The following is an 11,096-nucleotide window of genomic DNA, read 5'->3' on the forward strand; positions in this document are numbered from 1 at the left end:
TGACATCTTACCTTTTGAATTCGTGTGGAAAAGTATAAATGAAGGAAGGAGGACTACTTCAGGCAAAATTTATTTTTAGATGCATTGTAATGAGACTCCTTGCATTTAGTTAACATCATCTGTTCAAACAGAACAGACCTGGACCTTACCTTACTGGGAATGTGCTAGGCCATCTTTGAGATGGGAATAAAGGGGTTTTACAGAATTTTTGAAAAAAGAATGGAGGTGGGCAGGTAGAATTTAGGCCTTAGGCTTTGTGTAGGTAAAGGCCTTTATTCTTTCAAAATGTTCCAGGGGGTCTCTAACATCCAGGCAAATTTATCCTAATGTGAACACTCGTCGGCTCTGTGGATCAAAGAACTAACTGCCAGTATGGAAGACAAAGATTCGAACATGCTCAAAAGATGAGTGAAAACAAGTTTTCTTAAGCATTTCTTAGCATCATAGAAATATGGAATATCCCAAGTTGGAAGGGACCCACAAGGATAATCAAGTCCAACTCCTGGCTCCACACAGGACCACCCAAAAATCAGACCATGTGTCTGAGAGCGTCGTCCAAACACTTCTTGAACTCCGGCAGGCTCGGTGCTGTGACCACTGCCCTAGGGAGCCTGTGCCAGTGCCTGACCACCCTCTGGGTGCAGACCCTTTCCCTAACCCCCAGCCTGACCCTCCCCTGTCCCAGCTCCATGCCGTTCCCTCGGGTCCTGTCGCTGTCCCCAGAGAGCAGAGCTCAGCGCCTGCCCCTCCGCTCCCCTCGTGAGGGAGCTGCAGGCCGCCATGAGGCCTCCCCTCAGCCTGCTCTGCTCTGGGGTGAGCAAACCAAGGGGCCTCAGCTGCTCCTCATATGTCTTCCCCTTGAGACCCTTCACTATCTTTGTACATAAAAGTATTGTATTCTTCTTGATAGTATCTGACATGCTGTGCAAGTCTGTTGTGGGATTTCATGTGCTTATGAAGCCAGTTGAAACATAAGGTTGATTTTTTTGATGTCAAGAAAGGCTTTTAGAACATCTATCAAGGTTCGTACTTCAGAGAAAACATTCAGTCAACTAGCCAGAAGGACACTAGTGTATGTTGGTTAACAAGACCGATGCAACTTTAACCCTCTATGGCTTTGCTTCATGTAGGGTAAAAAATCATAGAATCATAGAATGGCTCAGGTTGGCAGGGACATTAAAGATCATCTAGTTCCAACCACCTTGCCATGGGCAGGGATGCCACCCACTAGATCAGGTTGCTCAGGGCCTCATCTAACCTGGTCTAGAACGACTCCAGGGATGGGACATCCACAACCTCTCTGGGCAACCTGTGCCAGTGCCTCACCACCCTCTGATTGAAGAATTTCCTCCTAGCCTCTAATCTAAATCTCCCTTCTTTTAGTTTAAAACCATTTTGCCTTGTCCTGTCATTATCCGATTGAACAAAAAGTTGCTCTCCATCTTTTTTATAAGCCCCCTTTAAGTACTGGAAAGCTGCAATGAGGTCACCTCGAAGCTTTCTCTTCTTTAGGCTGAACAGCCCCAGGTGCTTCAGCCTTACTTCATAAGAGAGGATCATCTTCGTGGCCTTCCTCTGGACCCATTCTAATAGGGCCACCTCCTTCTTGTGCTGGGGGCCCCAAACCTGGATGCAGTACTCAAGGTGGGGGTTTCACAGGAGCAGGGTAGAGGGGCACAATCACCTCCCTTGACCTGCTGGCCATTTCTCTGTTGATGCAGCCCAGGACACAGTTGGCCTTCTGGGATGCTATTGCACACTGCTAGCTCATGTCAAGCTTTTCATCCACCAGAACCCTCAAGTCCTTCTCTGCAGGGCTGCTCTCAGTGAGTTCTTCTCCCAGTCTGTACTCATGTCCGGGATTGCCCCAACCCCAGTGCAGCACCTTGCACTTAGACTTGTTGAATCTCTATAGGTTCACATGGGCCCACTACTCAAGCTTGTCCATGTCCCTTTGGATGGTATCCCTTCCTTCTGTTGTATCAACTGCAGTATTCAAAACTGCCTGTAATATCACACAGATGTTATGTTTTCTAATTAGAGAAACAGATATTAAGGAAAGTCCCTATTTTTTTCCCTGCATGTTCAATAGATGGTGGCATCATATGATGCTTTTTTCAGTTGTGATACCTTAAATTAGTTTGCCCAGCAGTTAAACAGTGGACAGAGAGTTTATACTTACCTGCTAAACAATGACTTAAACACCACTGTAGATAATGGGCACTGTTTTTTCAGAAGAGATATTAGGTAGGGCTCTGGGGAGATTTTCTAATCTTTCTGAGAACTGCTACACAGGAAACAAATTTGATGCTATATTAAACCTGGAGTGAATACATTACTGTCAAAGTAGTTATTACTAGTTTACCCTGGTGTACTTCTGAGCAGAAATTGGCAGTATAGATTCTGTCTGGGTGGGTGCTAAAGATGAACAGATGGATGCTTTTTGCCACATTTTATCTTAAGCATTGAATAAAATGGTAATGACGTATTTGGCTACGACAATTTCTGCAACTGGAAGTTTCTGAAACTAAAAATGTTTCATCAGTGCATATCTTTTCCTCGCTTATAAGCTATTCTGGTTTGGCTCTTGATGACTGAACTTTTCTGCTTTATGTGCAACTCTAAATTTACTTGTTATTAATGCCACCGCCTAGGCTAGACAAGAAAAGGACTAATTTTAACTCTGCTTGACACCATGGGCAGTGTTTGGCATCATGCTGAAGTGATTTATCTCTCTCAGATTAAACTGCATACTTCTGGTGAAGACTAGATTGTCACCTGCATCCCAAATTAGAGCAGTTGCACTGCCCTGAATGTTGGTGGGGTTGTTTGTTTGTTTGTTTGTTTGTTTGTTTTTAATAGGAGGTGAGGGTGCAGAACTTCCCAATGCAGGAATGAGAAAAGCAAATGCTTCTTTGACAGGGAAACATTAAGTAACTTTTAAAGTGAATGAAACTATTCTCTGTTAAGGTTGTTATACGTAAAAGATTTTCCAGTGCCTGATTTACTTATTTTGTTGTCTTTTAATAGAACAGACTAATGATAAAATAAAACTGTACCAATTCTCAGTCTGTTATAGTTTTCCTTAAAATTGAGTTCATCATTCAGAATGGCTGTCATCAATTTTTAATTAAATTATATTAATGTAATCTTTTATGATTATGTTCATGAGATAGCCCTTAATGATTGCTTTCCTGGACTGCCAGTACAGTCTCTGTGTATGTCATGTGTCAAAGTGTCAGACAGATGATACAGATGATGCAAATTGGGCAAAAACTGTGAAGCTGTAAAATTAGCCAACCTCTGCTTTTGATATTTTTATCTTCCATGTGTCGCATTTTTAAAGAGGTTTCTAGTCTTGTTAGAATTGGCAATGACAGAGGGTGACACCATCACTGAACCAGAGGCGGTGAAACATATATCTGCTTATTTTAGCTATCTGACTGTGTGTTTTTTTCTCTTGAGGTCCATCTGCTACCACTGGCTCAGAAATCTGATTTAGATGCACCACAATGCCCTTCCATTCCAGAAACTGCATAAATGCAGCACTGATTCACAATCTTAAATCTAAGTGGGTGGAAAGTGCATTTCATTACACTAGAGCTTGAATTCTTCAATTTCCTTTCTCTTGCTTTTGGGAAGATTGAGAGCTTTGCTATTCTAGCAGTGGGATTAGATATAAACCTTAAAAGCCTTCTTTCATTGAAGGGGGCACTGTGGGTTGCCTGGCTCTTGCTCTGGTCTGAACTTGCCTTAAACACAGTCATTCATCTCCAGCTTGCTTCAGTTTGGTGCAAAGCTTGGCAAAAGTAAACTCCATCTTTCTGTTTCTTTCATTTTTCATGTCTCACCAATGTACATTTTTCTACCCATGTGTCCCCCAGCTTGTCTGCATCACCTCCATGACCTCTCTTGCATTAACTCTGCCTACTGTTGCCAGTACGGGTTACAAAATCCTCTCATCTTTGAGACACTGTTCAGGGAGCTGGGACCCGTGCTACAAGGCAAAATGGCTGTGGCCAACCTTGGGGCTTTCGCTCAAACTTTTGGGAGCTCAACGTCATTGTCGTGAGTTTGGCATCTGTCACCTCAGGGTGAACAAAAGAGTCATAGTTGAATAAAGTTTCTGTAGCTCAGCAGGGGCCACTTACATGATTATACAACAAGATTATGCATGATCACTTACATGATTATACAACAAGAGCTACCGTGACAGTGCTACCACAGGAGCTGGTCGAATGTCAGGATGGGCTTGCTAATGAACTCTAACAAACCTTGGGTAAGCACAAGTCCTGTCTTCACAGATTCAGTGCCAGAAAATGACCTTGTCTTAGCAGCAAAGGAACACTGATAATGCCAGCCTATCAGCCTGTGATGTGGCAAATATCACAGTTACTTCTTCCCTAGTTTCCAGTTGTGATAATATGAGCTCCACAGGCTCTCTGCCTGAGTATCAGCTCCTTGGTGTGGAACATGCATTTGGATGCTTATCTGTAGTAGAGTGTATTTTCCTTAATATCCTGGCTGCTAATGTCCTGAATGGTATGCACTATGCCATGGCCTTTGGGAGGTCTTAGGGTGAAGAAGACAGGGTACTCAGAACTTCCCTAAACCCCAGAGCCACCACAGAGCCAGCCCGCTGGCACAGGGCACTCTGTAGGGCCAGTATCCTGTGAGTGTCTTTTATCACCCAAGGGCAAGGTAGCTTTCTTGTCTTTTCTCCCAGACTGAGTACTGGCTTATCACAGACAGACATAAGACGTACTTCTAGACAGAACCTTTTTGGTCCCTGCCTTCCGCATATGGGAACAGGAATGTCCTTTCAGGAACTATACTATGGTCACAGAAGTCTGTGTGAGGTGACTAGAGGAAACAAGTTCCTGCATACCATCTCGTTGGGCAACTTTTATGAATTTCATGTCTGAATCGGGGGAAGGAGGTGTCCAGAGAAGCTGCAGTGACTGAAATCTGGCTCTGTAATAAGAGTTTCAAAGGGATCTTGTAACACAGAGTAGATTTCCTGTCAGAGACTTGTAGGGATTTCATTGGAAGGGTAGCCTTGGTGTGCAACCTCAGAGTGATAAATGTAATCCTAGCCCTTGAGATAGGAGGTGTTGATTTTTTTTACAATTTAAATCTCTTTTGTTGCTCTGTCCTGGTGTGCTCTACCTGGATTTATCCCAGACATGACCTCATGCTGTCCAGACATTTTATGGGCAGAAAAACTGTGTTTGATGGGTTTCTTGTAGGCAACTGGTATAATAATGGAAAAGAAATATGTGTTGCTCTGTAGCTCTCTTCAAATAGCATGGAGCTGGGACCAAGTCCGTGTGAAACCATGAAGCTTGTTGGAGCCAGCTCAAGCCATTTGGGTGCTCAATCCTCCACTTTATTTGAAGTGTTGGGTCTAAATGCCAGCCAGAACTTACCCCAGCTGAGCCAGAGCTGTGCATGGGCTGGTTGGGCAGCTGGCTGTTACCAGCCCATCTGAGCTCTCCCTGCCCTCTTCTCAGTGATGTCATTTTGTCTGGGTTTCTCTCTAATATATCACGATGCTTTGTAATGTTTGAGTCGAATTTGAGTGCTGTTTCCTAAAAAGCCTTTAAATAGTGAATGTAACCTGACAGAACACGTGACACAGATTTTCTGAAAGAAATTGATGATGCTGACTAAAGCCAGCCTAATCCTTCCCCTGCAGATATTATTAACTATTTACCCCAAGCAAGTGGTGCTTGCCCAATTGCTATTTCAGGTTAAGCAGCTCATCAGAAACAAAAAGATAGCAGTAACAAAAGAAGACTGACAACTTAAAAACTGTCCTGCCACAAACTTTAAAAGCACTAAAACAACACCGCTATGATTGAAAATAAAAATTAACATGGAAGAAGTCCACTAGAGAGGTGAGTTATCTTGAGGCTTAGTCAATTAGTGTTTGAAAGCAATTTGGGAAATTTTTGAATGTATATCTCAGTTCGCGCAGCTGTTCTGAAAACTAGGAGAAAGTGGCTGTGGCAAAAGACCACAGAAGTAGTTATTTGTGCTTCCTCTGTGCTCTCCTGAAAGCCAGAGGCATGTGCCCATGCCTCCTTCAACTTATCTTTGAGCCAGTCTTTCATACTATTTTTCTGCTCCTCACCTTCCTTCAGAATGAGCACAGGTGAAATTACAGATGCTGTACAGTAAGTCCAAAGATAAAGTATGAATCACTTTCTGTTGTATGTCTAATTCTGGCTGCCTCACCCACATGCAATCAACAAATAATTAGTTTTTCTTTTTTTTTTTTTTTCTTCCCCCCCCCCCATTTTAAAGTTTTTTTCCATCTGAAAGTGGCATGTAGAGTGGAGCTGCAGCCAGAGGTACATTTCTGGAAAAGTTTCAACGTAATTGGACAATGTCTGTTTTGCAGACAAGGAACTCTAAAAAAAAAACAAACCAAAAACCTAGGTGTTTCATTTTTTGAAATGCCTTGTGATATTTTCTGTAAAAATCTTATCTCAGAATCAGCTCGACCTAGAAATGTCAGTACATTGGAGATGCCTGCTAGTGTGGATCTTGGCAGTCCAGAGTGTCTCAGCAGGCTCTAATGACTCTGCCAAAAAGTCTTGTGGAGAAAATTAATCTCTAGCAGAGCCGAGTTGCTTCAGAAAATAAACCAGGGACTTAGATGATTTGCCATAGCGAAGTATCTTCAGCAATTATAAATAACCTGCCTTGCTCTCTCTCTCGTGCCTCTCTGGCTGTGCACTTGACTCAAAGCTATTTCCAGTGCTTGGAAAACCCGGCTACCATCATGCCTCCTGTATGCAGTGTGCAGGTGGCGGGAAGTAAGACCATGAAGATTTTTCCTCATTCAGTCTTCTTTGGTGCTTTAATGACTGGATTTAAGCCAGGATTGCCTTCTGGAGAAGACAGTGCCTCTTGTTTCCTAATATCTAGTCAAACTGAGCGCTTCTGCCTTCTCCTTGGGCAAATGTCACCATAGGGCATGCTATGCTGAATCAAAGGGTATGGGGTAAGGAGAGAGATGTATGGAAGGAAGGAAGATGGTAGCAATACACTGAGGAATGGATCGAATCATAAAGCTCCGATGTCCATCCCTGGCTGCCGTGAACTGATGTAAAGGTGCAGGGAGTGGAGCATGGCAGAGCTGACTGCACGTCAGCTGCTTGTGATATGATTGCAGCCCTACTGCTGCCATGTGCAGCTTGGCAAGGTCTGGCAAACCCTGGGACACCCAGGGCAAACAAACCTGTGCTGTGCTGTGAGCTGTTGCATATAGAAAGCTATCAGCACACAACAAGGTGCCTCCTATAAGTAACAGAAGGGTAAGGAAAGCTGATCCATGAGCCCTGGTTCTGTATTGCTTCTTTGACTTTATGCAGCCCAAATATTGTCTTTCCAGGATTACTTAATCAATGGATTCATATTCTGAATAAATTTTGCCTGGGTTACAGGCTTTGCCTGGGTGTCAGGGGAGGAAACTTTCAGTGTGGGAGAGTCCAGGACCATAGCTTTGTCTTTGGGTTTCTCCTGTGTTTTTCTCCCCTCTGAATAATGAATGGTACAGCTCGTGAGGAAGGCTAAGACAGGACCTCCAGAAAGGTTATAAAATTAGACAGTCATCTTTTAGCATTCAACAGAACCTGCTACAGTAAAAAAATATGAAAAGAGGAAATCTGGGTCCCATTTGGCATCACTGGGCTTAGGGAGAAAGGTTGAGTGAGTCAGTAGTAAATAAATGGGGTGTGTGGCAAGACAACAGGTGGCTGTATCAGCAAGAATATACATGACCTTCTGTTGTTCCTCTGAGCTCCTGTTTGACAGAAAGCTCTAATCATTTTGGGTAAACAGAGCTATAAGCTGCAGATAGACAAAAAGGCACAAGAAGGAAATTATTCAGTGGGCAGACAAAGCAAACCTGCTCTCTTCAGCTTTTTTCCATCTGTTGGTCCCCATTGAGAAATTGAAAAGGCAGTCACTGGGGAGTCCTGATCTGCTGGCAATCCAAAGTGATTATTTGATTTGCTTTCACACAGTTGCAGTGCTGAATCTCAGTGTTCCAGCAGGAGCCAGCCTTATTATTTCAAGGTATTTTAGCTTTCACAGTCACTGTTTTTCTCGTAAAGCTTTAGTTTTCAAAATATGCTCTAATCTAACATAGTGTAAATCTAAAGATTATCAAAATTTAGGTAACGTTAAACTGTGGTGGAGGAGGGGAAGTGTACAGCAGTTTCCAGTTTGCGCTAGGTTTTTTTGCAGCTTTGAGTTGCAGAAATAATAACAGTGTTTAAAGGAGTCAGCAAGGGGCTCTAATAAGAAGAATGCCTTTCATGGCTATGAACATGCTGTCCATGTAATGCTGTGTGTGATTCATTCGGATTCACTATATGATGCAGGTGAATGCAGTTGTTTTTTTTTTAATTATTATTTTTTTTCCTTATTATATTAGTTACAGTTTGCAACTCTTCTTTGTACCAGAGAAATCCATATATTTACTTTTCCTGAGGCTCTCATTTCTGCGGACCTCCAATACTGACTTGAAACAGACCAGCCTGGTCTGACTGATGATAATTTGAGTTATCTCCACTCATTTCTTACACTGCAATAGTTAGAGCACAACCCCACTACATACATCAAGCAAAGAATTGTTAAAGAGAGACTCCTGGAAGGAAAATATTGCCTTCCCTTACGAAGGACATCTTCTCTCCTGTACTCATACTCCCAAGAATCAAAGTCAGAACAGAAACAAATGTTGGCCTCCACAGAATTCATGCTAGAGGTCACTGATGTCTTGGAGGACCTCCACATTCAAACTGGTGCAAAAATCTTAAGCCTCACATGGCACCTCCTTGGTCCTGACTCTTCTCCCAATACCTGAACTCAAAGTCAATATGCAGATTACAATCCAATGTATGGATAAGCTGTATCATTTTGAACAGAACATCAAGCTATTAAGTCAATGACTGACCAGGACAATCCAGGCAATTACTATCATGATGCACAACTGTTCATATAGATCTTTTGAAGATGAGTAGAGACAAGAAGAGAAACTTGAGAAATAGGTAAAAAAAAAATAAATAAATTAAAAAGGAAAAAAAGAAAAGAAGAAAGCCGAAGAAATGAATTTTGCAAATATCTGCAGTAGAAGATTTCCAGGCCAGCGGATCATTCCTCTCAGAATCCAGAGACTCTGCCAAACAAGCCATAAAAAAAAGACGGAGGAGTTGCCCTGACAGATGTTTAGCTATTGCAACAGCATGTATAGTATAAATATTTGAATAGCACAAAATACAACAAAGATATCAATTATGGACCAAAGATTCTTATACTTCTATGTTTTCTTCATGGTCAAGGTACTAAAACCGGTGTTTTGGTTAACTCTCTCTCTATATATATATTTTGTGATATGAGGAGAAAACAGTCTGAAAAAATATATAAACATTTCAGGCTTTTCCTCTGAAAGTGACAACTAGTGGGGTTTTTGAATATACACTATTCAAGGAGTCAATGGATAAGAAGCAGGGGTGTGTTTTTCTTTTCATGTGTTTTTCTTTTTATGTTTGAAAAAGAAAAAGATTAAGAATTCATCATCCATATCTGAACAGTAAAGCCCTGAAGCATTTCACTATCGTCTAAGTAAGACAGGATGAAAATTCATGACAAATGTCGTTATAAAGAATTGACCAAGAAAAAAATGATGTATGGCTCTTCTCTTAAGGTCTGGGATAAAGGAAGTGGAGAAAACACAGGATACCTCCTGACTGTGACAGCAATAACATCTTCATGACTCTGTCTTCATGTCTCGTCTGAAGGGGAGCCTTATGATACTTGGTGGGCTTTGTACAGGTGAACTCTGCACATATGCTAAGTTTTATTGGTTGAATTCACAGGTGGAGGTGCTGATCTGGAAGCTGCAATAGGACAAGCAATTGATTTGAGATGCCTATGCAAAGTGATGAAGTTCTTCTCAAGAAGGGCAGGCAACACTGAGTTTTGCTGTCCCCTGGCCAAGGACAAAGTAACTTGTCACTTACTGGCTGTGAGGTGGAGGTGAAGATTTTTGGTAAGGGCAGAGCTGCTTTTCTTACTGATGCCAGATATGCAGGTGAGGTGGTCAGCACCCTAGAAAACTGCCAGCTCTGTTTGTGCCTAAAATCATCCTCGAGATGCCTGAATTAGAAGCTTAGTCACACAGTCTGCCAATTTAATCGGTGAAGAAAGGCAGACGCCTCCAGAGAATGAGTGGCATAAATCTTAGTGCAAGCGCATCCTAAAAATAGTTGTGAGGAATCCACACCTGAGCCTGCTGTGTATAAGACTGGCTTTTCTTAAGTGGACAAAGGAAATTTAATGAGGAATTTAAAACCCCATGAGTACTGCATATGCTAGGAAAAAGATAATAGTATAGTCAACAAAAAACAACAACATTTTTCTGCCTTCGGTAAATATATAGATGCATAATAGTTAAGAAATATATATAAAATAGCAAATAATAATACAGAATGATACATTCACATAGAATAAATGTAAATAAATAAATACATATGCAGACCAAAGGAAGGAAATAATATTTTATTTTGAATTCAAGAACTAATGAAGTATGACAGCTGTACTAGAAATGGGTGATCACCAGAGTATAACAAGGATATATATATACACCTGTGATCTGTGTGTGGGGGTATATGTATGTGTGTAAATTTACAAGCAGTTTTCCCTACTCCCTCCCAAGGAAAACATACCTAAAGGAAGGCAGAATATAATTGTATGTGCAGACTGAAGAACCTCATAATTCAGGTACCATTTCTGTGATTCTTTGCAGTCATAGTCCTCCAAGTTTCAAGGTAAGGTCTACATATATACATATATATATATTGATATACATATGTATATATAAAATAAAGTACTCAGACCACGATTTTCCTCTATTAAATATACATGAGTATTTTTATGTGCTGGTAGTGGTGGTTGCAGACATGCCAAGGCACATAAAAAGGCATAACAACAAGGTGCAAGAAGCCTCATGAAATCAGTAGAATGCTGTAGTTTTGTGTATGAAGTTTTTGTGTTCTTGCAGCCTTTCTATCTGATTTCCACTG

The sequence above is a fragment of the Anser brachyrhynchus genome (assembly GCF_964034855.1).
Source record: "Anser brachyrhynchus genome assembly, chromosome: 3".
Lineage (NCBI taxonomy): Eukaryota > Metazoa > Chordata > Aves > Anseriformes > Anatidae > Anser > Anser brachyrhynchus.